This window comes from Lolium rigidum, chromosome 2, assembly GCF_022539505.1.
Source record: "Lolium rigidum isolate FL_2022 chromosome 2, APGP_CSIRO_Lrig_0.1, whole genome shotgun sequence".
In the NCBI taxonomy this organism is placed as follows: domain Eukaryota; kingdom Viridiplantae; phylum Streptophyta; class Magnoliopsida; order Poales; family Poaceae; genus Lolium; species Lolium rigidum.
In genome coordinates, this window is record NC_061509.1 from 249,530,664 (window position 1) to 249,548,263 (window position 17,600).

The window sequence follows — 17,600 nt, forward strand, 5'->3', positions numbered from 1 at the left end:
CGTCTTCTAGATTGCATCTTGGCTTGGATTTCGTGTTCGCGGTAGGAAATTTTTTGTTTTCTATGCAACGTTATCCTACAGTTTTTAATTATATTGAATTAAAATTTGAACTCAATTTGTCATAAACATTAGTCTAAACTATTGCAAATATGTTGTAGATATGGCGTCCTCAATCAATTTTAACCAGTTCCTAGAGAAAGAAAAGCTTAAGAGCAACGGTAGCAACTTCACCGATCTGGTTCCGTCATGTGAGGATTTTCCTCAATGGCGGAAATCTGCAATATGTGCTTGATGCACCGCTAGGTGACCCTCCTGCGAAACTGAAACCGATGAAGTAAAAGCTGTTTACGCAACTCGGAAAACTCGGTACTCTCAAGTTCGGTGTGCCATCTTATGCAGTCTGGAAGCCGATCTTCAAAAACGTTTTGAGCACCACGATCCACATGAGTTAATCAATGAGTTGAAGACTATATTTGAGACTCATGCGGCCGTGGAATGCTATGAAGCATCGAAACACTTCTTCGGCTGCATGATGGAAGAAGGCAGCTCCGTTAGTGAGCACATGCTCGCCATGACCGGGCATGCGAAGAAACTCGGTGACTTGGGAATAGTGATTCCTAACAGGTCGGGGATTAATCGTGTCCTTCAATCACTGCCACCTAGTTACAAGAACTTTGTGATGAATTACAATATGCAGAACATGAACAAAGAGTTACCTGAACTCTTCTCCATGCTGAAATCTGCTGAGATTGAAATTAAGAAAGAGCACCAAGTGTTGATGGTCAACAAGACCACCAGCTTCAAGAAACAGGGCAAGTCTAAAGGCAAGAACAAGAAGAGTGGCAAGAAAGCTGCCACGCCTCCTGTGAAACCTAAGACTGGCCCTAAGCCTGATGCTGAGTGCTATTACTGCAAGGAGAAGGGACACTGGAAGCGTAATTGCTCCAAGTATTTGGCGGATCTGAAGAGCGGCCTTGTCAAGAAGAAGAAAGAAGGTATATCTGATATACATGTTATAGATGTTTATCTTACTTGTTCTCGTACTAGTACCTGGGTATTTGATACTGGTTCGGTTGCTCATATTTGTAACTCGAAACAGGAACTAAAGAATAAACGAAGACTACTAAAGGATGAAGTGACCATGCGCGTTGGAAATGGATCCAAAGTCGATGTGATCGTTGTCGGCACACTTCCTCTACATCTACCTTCGGGATTAGTTTTAAGCCTCAATAATTGTTATTTTGTACCCGCGTTGAGCATGAACATTATATCTGGATCTTGTTTAATGCAAGACGGTTATTCATTCAAGTCTGAGAATAATGGTTGTTCTATTTTTATGAATAATATCTTTTATGGTCGAGCACCCGAAAAGAATGGCTTATTTCTGTTAGATCTCGATAGTAGTGATACACATATACATAACATTGATGCTAAGCGAATTAAATTGAATGATAATTCTACTTATATGTGGCACTGTCGTCTTGGTCATATTGGAGTGAAACGCATGAAGAAACTCCATATCGATGGATTACTTGAATCACTTGACTTTGAGTCACTTGATAGATGCGAAGCATGTCTAATGGGAAAAATGACTAAGACTCCATTACTGGTATTATGGAGCGAGCTACTGACTTATTGGAAATCATACATACCGATGTGTGCGGACCAATGAGTGTAGCATCGCGCGGTGGTTATCGTTATGTTCTAACCTTCACGAGATGATCCGAGTAGATATGGGTATATCTATTTCATGAAACATAAATCCGAGACTTTTGAGAAGTTTAAGGAATTCCAAAGTGAAGTAGAAAATCAACGTAACAAGAAGATTAAATTTCTACGATCCGATCGCGGAGGTGAATATCTGAGTTATGAGTTTGGCATGCATTTAAAGAAATGCGGAATACTTTCACAATTGACACCGCCGGGAACACCACAACGTAACGGTGTGTCCGAACGTCGTAATCGAACTCTCTTAGATATGGTTCGTTCTATGATGTCTCTTACTGATTTGCCGTTATCATTTTGGAGTTATGCATTAGAGACAGCCGCATTCACTTTAAATAGAGCACCATCAAAATCCGTAGAAACGACACCGTATGAATTATGGTTTAATAAGAAACCTAAGTTGTCGTTCCTGAAAGTTTGGGGTTGCGAAGCCTATGTAAAGAAGTTACAACCGGACAAGCTAGAACCCAAAGCGGAGAAATGCGTCTTCATAGGATACCCTAAGGAAACTATAGGGTACACTTTCTATCACGGATCCGAAGGCAAAATCTTTGTTGCTAAGAACGGAACCTTTCTTGAGAAAGAATTTCTCACTAAAGAAGTGATTGGAAGAAAAGTAGAACTCGATGAGATTGAAGAATCTCTGCTCGTTGATCGAGTAGCGCGATGCGGAAGATGTTCCTGTGCCGCCTACACCGGCAACGAGAGGAAGCTAATGATAATGATCATGAAACTTCAAACGAGATAGCTGCGAACCTCGCGGATCGACAAGGGAACGTGCCACTCCAGATTGGTATGATCCTTGTCTAAATGTCATGATTGTGGATAACAATGATGAGGACCACTGCGACGTATGAAGAAGCGATGATGAGCCCGGATTCCAACAAATGGCAAGAAGCCATGAAATCCGAAATGGGATCCATGTATGATAACAAAGTATGGACTTTGGTAGACTTACCTGATAGCCGAAAGGCTGTCGAGAATAAATGGATCTTCAAGAGAAAAACAGATGCTGATGGTAATATTACTGTCTATAAAGCTCGACTTGTCGCAAAGGGTTTCCGACAAATTCAAGGAGTTGACTACGATGAGACTTTCTCACACGTAGCGAAGCTAAAATCTGTGAGGATTTTGTTAGCAATAGCTGCATTTTTCGATTATGAGATTTGGCGGATGGATGTCAAAACGGCGTTCCTTAATGGAGACATTGAGGAAGAGTTGTATATGGTACAACCCAAAGGTTTTGTCGATCCTAAAAATGCTTGACAAAGTATGCAAACTTCAGCGTTCAATTTATGGATCGAAGCAAGCATCGAGAAGTTGGAACCGACGCTTTGATAAGGTGATCAAAGACTTCGGGTTTATACAGTGTCATGGAGAGGCCTGTATTTACAAGAAAGTGAGTGGGAGCTCTGTAGCATTCCTGATATTATATGTAGATGACATATTATTGATTGGGAATGATATAGAACTATTAAGCGAGTGTAAAGGGTTATTTGAATAATAGTTTTTCAATGAAAGACCTTGGTGAAGCATCATATATATTAGGCATCAAGATTTATAGAGATAGATCAAGACGTCTAATAGGGCTATCACGAGTACATACCTGGACAAGATTCTAAAGAAGTTTAGAATGGACGAAAGTAAGAAAGGATTCTTACCTATGTTACCGAGGCAAGGTCTTGAGTAAGACTCAAGGTCCGGCTACGGCGAGGAAGAAAGAGAAAGGATGAGTCGGATCCCCTATGCCTCGGCGATGGGCTCTATCATGTATGCCATGCTATGTACAAGACCGGATATAGCACATGTTGTTAGTTTGACTAGCGAGATATCAAAGTGATCCGGGAATGGAACAACTGGACAGCGGTCAAGAATATCCTGAAGTACTTGAAAAGAACTAAGGATATGTTTCTTTGTTATGGAGGTGACCAAGAGCTCGTTGTAACAAGTTACACCGATGCAAGTTGGAACACTGATCCTGATGACTCTAAGTCACAATCTGGGTACGTGTTTGTTGGGGGGATAACCCCCGGTATGCCAAAGGCATGCCAAACCGGATGGTTTGAGCCATCAGGATACCGGTTAAATGTTCATACCGGAGTCTAAGATAGGCGTTTGGTCGAACGAGGACTAAGCCGGTATCCTCGAAGGAGGGATACTCGGAACCGGATAGAAAAGGTACCGGGCCACCGGAAAGAAGAGCATGTCGGCAAGGCTGGTCAAAGATCCTCTTCGAGCTAGAAGACAAAGATGAGCTAAGCAAAGTAGCTTTAAACGAAGGGCTGACGATTAAAGAAGAGGATGACGAAGAAAGAAGCCGGAGGACGTCGGCCTCCACGATTAAAGAGGACCCCGATGTCATCTATGATTAAAGTAGCTTTGTAAAGTAGCTTTATAAAGTAGTTTGTCTAGTCAAAGATGCCATTAGGGTTTCTTGCCCTGTAAGCCACCCTCTCCCCTATATAAGGAGAGGGGGCAGCCCTCCTTACGGGCGACGCACGATAGTAGCAAGGCACGAAGCACAAACCTGTAACTTGTGAGAATCAATGAATATAGTGATCTAGAGCGAGTTCTTCCTTGTGTCTTTCTTCTTCAACCTCTGGCCTTGGCCAAGTTCTTGAGGAAACCATCCGGAAGTTCATCCCACCTGATCACAAACCCTCCCCCGAATCCTCTAGCGTCCATTCGGCCCCAATCTAAGCCATCCTATGGCATCCGTACGTTCACCACGACGACAGTTGGCGCCCACCGTGGGGCATGAAGTGGCGCTTGAAGGAGTTCACATTCGGGCGGGCATCCTCGAGGTCGCCGGCGAGCGTACGGTGTCCGCGCTCGTGCAGCGCATCTACGCCATGGACTTCATCAACGACAACGCGGGCTGCTTCGCCAACGGCGGCGTCTTCCCAAGAACGGCCGCGTCATCGAGTTTGGCAGCCACCGCGTCTACTTCGGCACCGTCCCTGTGCGCCAGCGCCTCTCGCCGGTGCTGGTGGCACCGGACCCGCCAAGATGGCTCTGTGCTGGCCGCGCCGCCGGCAGCGTCGAGGTAATGATGACCGGCGTGGTTGGTGCAGGAAAAGAGGCTGTGGGCGAAGGTGCTGGCCGTGCGGTTTCGACCCGTGCGGCCAAGCCGCCGCTGGAGCGCGACGCGAGCGCAGCAGGAGCATCATCCGTGCCACTGGAAACACCGCTCCAAGCGGCGATGAACGTCCTCGCCACCCCCATCGCGCAGAACGTCGATCCGGCAGCGGCTCAGGCGGAGCTGGAGGCGCAGCGCCAGAAGGTGCTCGAGAGCGGCAAGGACATCATCCGGGCGCAGCGCGAGCTGAACCTAACCCTACGTGAGTATAACGCTGCCCATGGCTTTGCTTCGTTAGCGCGCATGCTGCTAGGATGCCGGAAAACCGGCTAAAAGCTCGCAACCTAGATCAGGATTTGCGCAAAGAAATTCTTACCGGCAAAAGTACCTCTGCATCTGTTAGCATCGTGGAAAAACCTAAGTACAGTAGCCCGGATAAAACTATAAAAGCTGCTAAAGCTGCAGTAGAGCTATGCGAGTCGCTTTCCGGAGATGCTTTGGCAAAACAGCAAGAGCGTGTTAGAGAGCTGCTAGAAACTATTGAGCAGCAGAACGCTGAGCAGCTGGCTAAGCTGAACAAGGCCGCGGCCTCAAAATCCGCGCGTTCAACAAGGAATGCCGGTAGCAAGTCCCATGGGCAGGCTTCGTCCCCCCATCCGGACAGAAGAAGAGAAAAAGAAGTGAATGCGCAGCGAGATGACTCGTGTATGATCCGGTTCTTGCCGGAAAGCAACAAGCCGGGCAACATGATGCCGGTAGAAAAAGCCAAGGGGCGAGGTCGAGGCTACGCCGAGGAGGCTATGCCGGAAACAATCATGCCGGTAGATACGAGACCGGGCAAAATTATCGAGCTGCAAGGGCAGCGTACGATGAGGAGGAAATAGATCCCCGAGGTACCGGCGAGGCAAGGGCCGCGGTACCGGAATGTTATGATGAAGCTGATTCTGCAAGACCGGCAGCATACCGGAACCCATTGGGAGAACGCTTGGGAGAGAGATACTTACCGGAACGGGATGCGAGGCACCGTCTGGATAGAGTGTACTTGTCAGAAATGATCGAGGAGGAAGGTCCCCCAGGCCCAAAGTGCTTTGGCCCAAGGATCATGAGAGAAAAACCACCAGTTCGCAACTTTATGTTGCCCCGTGACACAAAAACATACGATGGCACTACGAAGCCGGAAGACTGGCTCGCGGATTACGTGACCGCGGTATACGTCGCGGGCGGTGGAGGAACCGTAGCAGGAGGAGGAAATCGGCGTTGGGCCGTGAGAATCATACCATCATTTTTGGTTGGACCGGCAAGAATCTGGCTAAACAACTTGCCGGCAGGAAGCATAAATGGCTGGCTGGATTTTGAGGAGGCTTTTGTGAGCAATTTCAGCAGCACCTATCAAAGGCCAAACAGGCCGCAGCAACTCGCTCTGTGCATACAGCGCCCAAACGAAACAGACCGGGATTATCTGGCCCGGTGGAACACTACAAGGAACTCTTGTGAAGGGGTAATCGAGGCACAGGCCATTGCTTGGTTTAGCAGTGGGTGCAGAAGAGGTTCACCGTTGTGGCAAAAGCTGCAGCGGAACATGCCGACAACGTTGGCAGAGATGATACGTGTGGCGGATAGCTATGCGTTGGGAGACCCAACGCAGCCGGCAGTGCAACCTGAGCCGGAACAGCTGCGCCAAGAGCAACACCGGGATAACCGGAATAACAAAAGAAGAGAAGATTTTCCGGATCGAAGGTACGGTCCGCAGCAAGTTGCTGCTGTGCAGGAAAACTCTGAGGCCAGCGGCAGTCAGAGGCAAAGAACCGGATCGCAGCCGTGGGCGGGTCCTAAGAAACAATGGGTAGAAAAGAAACCCTGGGTCCAGAAAAGAAACTGGCAAGAACCCACAAAATACACCATGGAAGCTGCCATGGACCAACCTTGCCGGTGGCACACACCGAATCCGGCACACCCGTCAAACCACCTGACGAAGGATTGTACCTGGACCAAGTACTTGATGCAAAAGGGAACGGTGAAAGATGCACAACCACCACAAGACGTGTCGCGGCAACAACAGCTACCGCCACCACCACCACTTACCGGGGCAAACGCCTTACCGGTGCAGCCAAACCGGCAGCACTACCAGCAGGTTAACCGGGTGGAGCAAAACGATGACCAACCACCTCCACCGGCACCTTTAGGCCGGAATGTTTACGAAGGCCCGCATATGTGCTGTGTTGTCTTTGTCACTGAGCCAACAGACAGGCAAAGTGTGCATCGCCGCTCCATGGAGGTAAACGCCGTGATGCCGGCAGTCCCCAAGTACATGCTGTGGTCAGATCAGGAAATTACCTGGTCATTCAAGGATCACCCTAAAATCATGCCGAATCCGGGTGGATATGCTCTTGTTGTGGACCCAATCATGAAAGGGCCGCAAACTCGAGTAAAATTCAGCAAGGTGCTGATAGACAACGGTAGCAGCATAAACATCATGTACAAGCATACCATGCATACGCTGGGCATAACAGAAAACATGCTTCAGCCAACGCGCACAACGTTCCACGGAATCGTTCCGGGCTTGTCCTGCGCCCCGATAGGAAAAGTTCGGGTGGACGTAGCATTTGGAGGACGTGACAATTGCCGGGTTGAAAATGTTGAGTTTGAGGTGGTGGATCTAGACAGTCCTTACCATGCGTTGTTGGGAAGACCGGCATTGGCAGCCTTCATGGCTACAACTCATACGGCTTACCTCAAGATGAAGATGCCGGCACCTCGTGGACCCTTGACCGTGGTGGGGAACTACAAAGTCTCACTGGAAACTGCATCTGCCGGATCAAACCTAGCGGAATCGCTGGTGATCGCGGAGGAAAAGAAAAGGATGCAAACAGCGGTTGCGCTGGCTCAGTCCTCACAGTTGAGCTTAGCGGCAATGAGTGGAAACTTGGGCTCACCGGCATTCAAGCCAACGAATGAAACAAAGGACATTGTGCTGGACCCGGCTTACCCAGAGCGCACTGTTCGCATCGGTGCCGGACTCGATCAAGCATAGGAAAGCGCGCTCGTCAGCTTCCTCCGTGAGAATCGGAATATCTTCGCCTGGTCAACTGATGACTTGGTGGGTGTTCCGAGGGAGCTGGCTGAGCACTCTTTAAATGTCCGGAAGGATGCCAAGCCGGTGCGACAACCCTTGCGCCGGTTCGCTGAAGATAGAAGGAAAATCATAGGAGAGGAGGTGACAAAGCTGCTCGTTGCCGGATTCATTGTGGAAGTCACGCACACAGAGTGGCTGGCCAATCCGGTGATGGTTGAAAAGAAAAAAGATGAGAACCTGGAGGCAAAAGCTCCGAAGGTGTGGCGCATGTGCATCGACTACACCAACCTAAACAAGGCTTGCCCAAGGGATCCTTTCCCTTTGCCACGGATCGATCAAGTGATTGATTCAACTGCTGGGTGTGAGTTGTTGTCCTTCCTGGATGCGTATTCCGGTTTCCATCAGATTCCCTTGAAAAAGGAAGATCAAATAAAAACTGCGTTCATTACCCCGCACGGGGCTTATTGCTATGTTACTATGCCCTTTGGTTTGCGCAACGCTAGTGCAACGTACCAGCGCTGTATGCAAAAATGCTTGTTTGATCAAATCGGAAAGAATGTGCAAGTCTATGTAGACGACATTGTGATAAAAACTAAGGTAAAGAACACCTTAATCGATGACATCCGGCAAACATTCGATAACCTAAGACGGTTCCGGATGAAACTTAATCCGGCAAAATGCACCTTTGGTGTCCCTGCCGGCAAGTTGCTCGGTTTCTTGGTATCAAGCCGGGGCATAGAAGTCAATCCGGTAAAAATCCGGGCGATAGAAAGAATGACTATCCCACGAGAACTAAAAGATGTGCAAAAATTTACCGGTAGCTTGGCATCGCTAAGCCGGTTCATAAGCAGGTTGGGAGAAAAAGCTCTGCCACTCTATGCTCTCATGAAAAAATCTGACACGTTCGTCTGGACCCCTCAGGCAGACGCAGCGTTTAAGGAGCTAAAAACAATGCTAGCCACAGCACCTATACTGGCTTCTCCTCTAGAAAGAGAACCTATGTTATTATACATAGCAGCAACAAACCGGGTTGTGAGCGTAGTAGTTGTGGTTGAAAGAGAGGAGGAAGGAAAAAACGTCCAGAGGCCGGTATACTACCTGAGCGAGGTGCTCTCCCTCTCAAAACAAAACTACCCTCACTTCCAAAAAATGACTTATGGCGTGTACATGGCCGCCACAAAACTCAAGCATTACTTTGAGGAGCACCCCATGAAAGTGGTGAGTGAAGCACCAATCTCCGATATCATGTGCAACAAAGACGCCAGCGGCCGGATTACAAAATGGGCAATCCAGATATCACCATACGTGCCGGTATATGAAAGAAGAGATGCCATAAAGTCACAGGCTTTGGCTGACTTCCTCGTCGATTGGGCGGAAATGCAATACAAATCACCAGATCAGAGGATAGAATACTGGAAAATGCATTTTGATGGATCCAAACTCAAAGAGGGCCTAGGCGCTGGTGTGGTACTCACCTCGCCAAAAGGGGATCACCTCCGGTATGTTTTGCAAGTACATTTCAGGGCATCAAACAACGTCGCTGAGTATGAGGCCTTGATTCATGGATTGAAGGACGCAAAAGAAATCGGTGCGCACCGGATCGTTTGCTATGGGGATTCAGATCTTGTGGTACAACAGTGTTCCGGGGATTGGGACGCAAAAGATGCCAACATGGCCTCGTACCGGTTTCACGTGCAAAAGATTGCCGGATTCTTCGAAGGGTGTGAGTTTCACCATGTGCCACGCGCGGAAAATGAAGCCGTGGATGCTTTGTCCAAGCTGGGCTCATCTAGGCAAGAAATTCCTCCCGGAATAGCTTTGGCTCACTTAAGAGTATCATCGATCAAACCAAGCCCGGAATCGGAATCAATTTTTGTACCGGAATCGCATGTAGTACCCATGGACATCGATGAAGGGAACCCGGGGACTGCACCGGTAAGCTCGGGGACTGCTTCGGCAAGCTCGGGGACTGCTCCGGTATGCTCGGGGACTGCTAAACCCATACCGAAAGAGATGATGCTGGTGGATAACATGGAGATAGATGCACCGGTGTTTCTGGTTCGAGAGACACCGTCGTGGGTTAAACCTATTAAGGAATTCCTGATCAACGGCACCTTGCCGGCTGATGAAAATGAATCAAGGAGAATTCAAAGAAGGTCCAAAGCATATACATTCATCAATGGTGAAGTCTACAAGAGAAGCGTTACCGGTATCCTTCAAAGATGTGTGGAACCGGAAGAGGGGAAAGAAATGCTCGAGGAGATTCACCAAGGAGAATGTGGGCATCATGCTTCATCAAGAGCGCTGGTAGCAAAAGTATTCCGGCATGGGTTTTATTGGCCCACTGCTTTGGAAAACGCTGAGGATTTAGTGAGAAAATGCAACGGGTGCCAGAGGTACGCCAAGCAAAATCATACCCCAGCGTCCGGTTTAAAAACAATACCATTAACATGGCCGTTCGCTGTTTGGTGCCTCGACATGGTTGGCCCATTCAAAACTGCAAGAAGCAGCATGACCCACATCTTGGTTATGGTGGATAAATTCACCAAGTGGCTAGAAGTGAAACCTATCGCAAAATGTGATGGGCACACAGCGGTGAAGTTCTTAAAAGATGTCATTTTGCGGTATGGATACCCGCACAGCATCATCACTGACAATGGAACCAACTTTGCTCAAGGTGAGTTGAAAAGGTTTTGTGAGGACAAGAACATCCGGTTGGATTTGGGCTCAGTGGCACACCCACAAGGCAACGGCCAAGTGGAAAGAATGAATGCTTTGGTACTCTCCGGTATCAAACCTAGACTCATTGATGCAGTGGAAAAATCACCGGGATGTTGGCTTGATGAAATACCATCAGTGCTATGGAGTATAAGAACAACTCCAAACCGGTCTACCGGATACACTCCGTTTTTTATGGTTTATGGAGCAGAAGCAGTCATACCAACCGATATCATTCATGATTCACCAAGAGTACAGCTCTATACTGAGCAAGAGGTCAAAGAGGCCAGGGAAAATGATGTGGACTTGCTAGAAGAAGCAAGAGAGCTGGCTTTGGCAAGAACAGCCATTTACCAGCAAAACCTCAGACGCTATCATAACCGGAAGGTTAACCCGAGAGTTTTTCGGGAAGGAGATCTCGTGCTACGCCTAGTGCAGCGCACTGAAGGCCAGCATAAGCTCTTGCCACCATGGGAAGGCCCCTTCATTGTAAGCAAGGTGCTTCACAATGATGCATATTACTTGATCGATGCACAGGAGTGGAAAAAAGGAAAGGCGGACAGGTCCGGAGAGGAGAGCAAGCGTCCATGGAACGTAGCTCTGTTGCGTCCTTTCTACTCTTGAAGTTGTGGTGTAAGAAGTTCCTTTTTGTACCTTATATGCTATGAATAAAAGATGTCGGAACCTCGAATGAATCTCGGGGACTACCCCAATAAGGTTGCATGTAACTTGTTTATTTTTTCAGTTTACCGGTTGCTTATTGAACGTTTTTTCTTTCCGGTTTAGTAGTGTGCTAAATCCTACCGGAGTCTTCGACTCTGCTGCTGTCCGCAACCCGGCTTCATGGCAAGCAAGATAAACCGGTAGGGGATAAGCACATGAACTGCGGAAAGGGAGAGCAGGAAAGAACAATCCGGAAAATTTAACTAACCCCGGTTAAACCGGTTTTTTGCAAAATTTCGAAGTTATTTCTAAGTTCAAGAAAATGCTTGTTTGGTGAAAGAACCTTGTGCTCATACGCCAAAGAACGCCCAGAGAAGGCAGAGCGAGCCAAGGCAAAAGAACCAAGTATGCATCGAATTGGATGCGGAAACAATTTAGAAATCTTTGCGGTGCAAGATAAAAGCAAAACCAGAAGCAAATATGCTAAGGCAAACTTAAAGATACTTAACTACCGGTATAACTTACCGGCATAAAATTTTGTGTGGCAACCAAAAGCGAGCTTAAAGTTTTACATCATACACCCCGGCATACCGGGGTCAAATTTAACAAGTTCTGTTGTAAGACAAACAGGAGCGGATAAATCGTTCAGGCGACGGGGGCATCGGGTGGAGCAGCACCGGTCTCGGTGTCTTCAGGGGGAGCAGCGCTGGCCTCGGGAGCTTCCGGCGGCACATCCTCAGCGGCCTCATCCTCATCTCCTTCTTCTTCTTCCTCATCGCTGAGGTAGTCTTTGACACCAGGAGGAGGAGGGATGAAGGTGCGGACCTCGGCGTACTCAGCAAGCCGGTACGCCCGGTCCTGCCGCTTCGAGGTAAGCGCCGGATCCGTGTCGGTGGGAGCATCTTGGCGTACGCCTTGAAGTGCGTCCAGATCCAGATCCGGGTACCAGGAGCATGCGGAGCGCAGCGCCGTGTCCGCTCCGGCACGAGCCGCGGAGCATTGCCACTCGCGAATCCGGCGCCCGGCATCCTTGAGCCGGTGGGCGGTAGACGTGATGTTTGCCGGCATCTCCTCCTCGGGCCACAGCACCTTGAAGAGCTGGATGGCAGCGTCCGATAGGTCGCCAAGAAGCCGGTCGACGGAGCACATGTGTTGGACTCGCGCGGAGAGGGCGACCAGGTAGTCGTACCCGTCCCAGTGCGCGTCCATGTTGGGAAATTCCTGCGCCACCCGATCCTCCATCACCTTCTTCACGGCGTGGGCCTGGGAGTCCGGGAAATGCTCTACAGGAGGAAGGGAAAAGCATAAACACAAGATACCGGAAAATAGCACGCCGGAAGAAAAAGGAACACGGATGCATCTTCAAAAGGGGAAAGCTTATAAGCGAAAGAAGGGACAAGGCAAGAACTTACGGAAAGCCAGCGCGTCGATCTGCATAACCAACCGATCGTATTCCTTGTGATCAGTGGTCATGGTATCAATGAGGCGCTCCGCTGCCTTCCGCACCTTCCTTTCCTCCTCCAGCTCTGCCGTCAATACGGTGTTGGAGTTCGTGGAGTCCTCCACGACCTCCGCCAGCCTGGCCTCAGCTGCGACCCGGGCATCCTTGAGGGCTTGCTCATGCTGGAGCGCGGCTTGCATAGCCTGTTCCTTCAGCTCCCTCGAGGCGGTCTTCTGGGCGTCCAGTGCCTCGTGGTGCTCCTTGATGAGCTGCTCCTTCTCGCCTAGATACCGGAAAGAAACGTGTTAGCAAGTGGCAATAAAACAAATGAAAAAAGGAACGGGTTAGCTGGAAAAGAAAGGGTGGTACCTTGAAGCTTGGCAACCTGGGCCTTAAGGGCCTCGATGGTAGCTTCCGGAACAACTGTTAAACAAAAAGATGCGTAAATATCAAAGAAGGAAACATTCCGGTGAAAAGATGCCGGAGGAAAAAGAACAAAACAAACCTTGGCAGTGGCTGTGGGCCTCGGCAAGGTCCCGATGCTCCCACAGAAGCTCCTCAAAGAGTTGCTTCCGGGCGTCCGCGGTGCTCTGTTCAAAGGAAGATGGTTGTGAGAAAGAAAGAAACAAAGATCTTAACCCGAAACTCGGGGACTGGCTATGCCAGTTTCGCGCGTTTCTAGTTAAAGTTTCGCGCTAAGAGCTACGCTCTCAACACGAAACTCGGGGACTGGGAGAATAGACAAGATCCGGAAAGAAAAGAAATCGGCATCAACAAAAATTACAAGAGGTTTAGCGAAACTTACCACCACGTTGCTGGTGGCATCGTACCATGCACTGTCAAACTCCTTCACGGCACGTTTAAGCCGCGTGAAGTGTTCTTCAGTGCACCGAGGCCCAGCAGGGTCTAGCGCTGGAAGGCGGTCCTTCCCCAGGCTGCGGGTAGACGCAGAGATATCTGCATCGTTCCACTTTTGGGCGTAGGGAAGAAGGTGCCCCAGGTCCTTACCCGCGCGGTTCAGCGCAACGATCCGGCCTAGGACGCCGGAAGGTTTTTTCTCGACAGCAGCAGCAGCAGGGCCGACGTGCAGCACCACGGACCGCGAGCCGCGTGAGGCGTCGCCCTCCACGGCCTTGCCTCGAGAAGCCCCGGGCTTGAGGAACTTGGTGATCTTGGGGGTCTCTGGCGGCGCCATTCGCTTGGCCACGGAAGGTCCCTGGCTTGGCGGCGGTGTCGGCGTGGCCCCGGGAGGAGGAGAAGATACCGGCGCGGAAGTATCCGGCGCGGTGGGGGAAGAGCTTGGCTGCTTCTTCTTTTTCTTCGGGGGAGGAGGAACCAGAGGTTCCGCCTGCCCGGCATCTGTCTTGTCGGCGCCGATGTTGCTGGCGCCGGTGTCTTGGGCTTCTGGAGGGGAGGTGAAATCCTCCTCCGCGCGGTGATCAGGAGGTGTAGGGGCCGCGCACCCCGAACTTGTAGTGCCTCCCGGAGGGGAGGCAGAGGTATTGCCGGCACCAGATGGTGCCGGACTTAAGTGAGGAGGAGGAGTTGAGGTCCTTGCGGAGCCGGCAGAGCCCTCCGGCTTCGAGCCAAGCTCAAGCGCAGGGCTGAAAGAGAGAAAAAAAAAGAGAGCGGATTGGAAAAAGCAACCGGAAAAGAACTTGGTGGAAACAAAGAGAGCATAAAAATAAACGAAGAACTTACCCGGAAGAAACCGGCATCCGCTTTTGCTTGTAGCGCTTCGCGCTCACCTGCTTCCCTCCAATGACCTCTGTCCGAGGGCGTTTGGCAGGAGGAGCATGGCTAGGGCCGGCGCCAGCAGCTGGAGGATCATTCTTCTGGCCTTCGGCCATAAGCTTGTCTAGGAACTCATCCCCAACCTCGGCCTGCAGGGGAACCACATGCTCATGAACCTGTGGGTTGATGTTGGCTGAGGGAATGTCTACAGAACAGAGATAACAAAAGAGTATGAGAGATCAAACAGAGAAAGCTACCTCGAGCAAGATCAGGTCATCAGACGAACCAGCTGGTTCCGGCGGAGACTTGCCGAGGCGTGAAGCTGGAGTCCGGCCCATCCTCAGATCCAGCCAGTGAATGACGGGATCCGGATCGTACTTGTCCAGAGGCCTCTTCCGGCAAGGGCCTCGTCAGTCTGAGTCAATCCGGGGAAAGCGGTCCCTGGCCTGAAAACAAAGGAAAGAAGAGGATTAGTCGCAAGTGTAAAAGTTACCGGTAAAACGACCCGAGCCGCGCAAATTCTTACTTCTTGGGACGGAGGATTTCTTGAGCTGAGAGGGCAAAGGCCCCACTCCCAGTCATCCGGCATGTCCGTTTGGCAAATTTGGTTTGCCTTCAGGACCACGTCCGCCTTGCTCAAGGGCAGGCCGGTGATCTTGGTGGGATCATCGGGGCCATACATCTCGCTAATCTTGTGCGCGCGCTGCTTAAGGGGAAGCACCCGGTGGCAGATGAAGGTGCGGATGATATTGTCGGAGCAGATGTTGGTGTTCTTCATCAACTTCAACATGAAGCGCACCACCCGGTTCGTCTCGTTGTGATCCGTACCAGGGTTGTAGTGCCAGTTGACCTTGGCGGGCGGCGCCGGGTTGAACGCCGGCAAGTTGATGAGATCAGTGGCGCCCTCGTTCTTCACGTAGAAGAACGTCGTCTGCCACAACCGGCAAGACTCGAGGCCGTTGAACTTAAAAAAGGGGCTCCCTTGGCGGGAGCCGATGATACAAGACCCGCATTGAACGGGGGGTTTGGGCTTGGGAATGTCCTTGCCCTGGACCGAATTGATCCGAAGTGAGAAGAAGCGGGCGAACGTCTCGCGAGCGGGACGGATGCCAATGTAGCCCTCCATGAAGGCCACAAAACAAGAAAGATAAAAAACGGCATTGCCGGGAAGGTGGTGAGGTTGGAGTCGATAGAAGTCAAGGAATTGGCGAAAGAAATCGGAGGCAGGAAGGCCGAAGCCACGCTCAAAATGAGCAAGGAAAACAACGACCTCACCGGGTTCGAGCACCGGTTCGATCTCGTCACCTGGAAGCCGGCAGATGACTCCTTCCGGAATCCTCCTGGACCGGTAGAGCCAGTCGATCTCGTATTGGGTCACGTCGGAACCCCTCCAGGCTCCGCGTGTCTTAGCGGAAAGATCCTTTCCGGAGGCCCGGCTAGAGGTGCCGGCCTCTTGGTCCCGGCTAGACGCCAAATCCATCCGGGCAAGATCTTCGGTTAGCCCGTCGGAAGTGCTACTGCCTTGATTACTAGAGGTGGCGGCGGGGAGAGATCCTTCGCTAGACATATGGATCTAGGCGACGCCGGAATCTACCGAAAAACAGTTTTCCCCAAAGAGACCCTCGCGCGAAGATCTACGAGTAAGAGGAAAAGCAAAATAAAGAGAGGATAAATACTCTACCGCCCCAAGATCTGGAAAGCAAGAAGAAAAGAGGTAGAGGCGTGTCGAGGCTAACCTGAGGCGGCGGAGTCACAGGAGAAGAGGTTCGCCGGAGAGACGGTGAGCCTGCGGCCGGCGAAGAAGTCCGTCGACGGCGAGGTGAGGAAGAGCTTGAGGAAGCACGAATGCAGCGGAGGCGACGAAGGCGCTGCAGAAGATCCCCGCACGACGAAGTCCGGCGGAGGTGCGGCGTGAGTTCGCCGGGCGACGGAGCTCGAGCAAGTGACGGCGGACGGAGAGCGGCGAAGGCGCGGAGGCGAGAAGCACTGTGCGCGAAAGTTAGGGAATGCGAGAAGAGGAAGAAGGAGCGGCGGTTGTGCTTATAAAGAAGAAAGGAGGTGGGCTGAGAACCGCTGGGCCGCGGCGGTTCGCCTCGCGGCCCGCGACGGTTTGCACCATGGGCCGCCACGTGGCGAGGAAGTACACGCGAGAAAATGGGAGGCCACACGGGGGCACACACAGGATACCAAGTGGCCAGTGGGATCCGCCGTGGCGCATTTAATGAGCGCGCAGAAGCCGAAGGGAAGTGACCCCTGACACTGGCGCGACAGTTACAGTGCGCATGTCTCTGTCAGGCGCGGGGCCCGAGATATTCTCGACTTCGTCGAGGAGGCGTTTAATGGCTAAGATACCGGAGGATAAGATACCGGAGAATGACTTGCAAGGAAAGATAATGAAAATCCGGGCAAAGATGCCGGATCCAAGCCCAACGCCGGATGGATTAAACCAGTATCCAAAGACATGAGAACCTGGCATGGTCTGTTGGATAGAATCCACCAGACTATACCAGCTTCGAGGACTAATGTTGGGGGAATGACCCCCGGTATGCCAAAGGCATGCCAAGCCGGATGGTTTGAGCCATCAGGATACCGGTTAAATGTTCATACCGGAGCATAAGTAGGCGTTTGGCTGAGCAGGGATAAGCCGGTATCCTCAAGGGAGGTATACCAGAACCGGATAGAAAAGGTACCGGGCCACCGGAAAGAAGAGCATGTCGGCAAGACTGGTCAAAGATCCTCTCCAGAGCTAGAAGACAAAGATGAGCTAAGCAAAGTAGCTTTAAACGAAGGGCTGACGATAAAGAAGAAGATGACGAAGAAAGAAGCCGGAGGACGTCAGCCTCCCTGATTAAAGAAGACCCCGGTGTCATCTATGATTAAAGTAGCTTTGTAAAGTAGCTTTGTAAAGTAGTTTGTCTAGTCAAAGATGCCATTAGGGTTTCTTGCCCTGTAAGCCACCCTCTCCCCTATATAAGGAGAGGGGGCTGCCCTCCTTACGGGCAACGCTCAGAAGTAGAAGAGCACGAAGCACAAACCTGTAACTTGTGAGAATCAATGAAGATAGTGATCTAGAGCGAGTTCTTCCTTGTGTCTTTCTTCTTCAACCTCTGGCCTTGGCCAAGTTCTTGAGGAAACCATCCGGAAGTTCATCCCACCTGATCACAAAC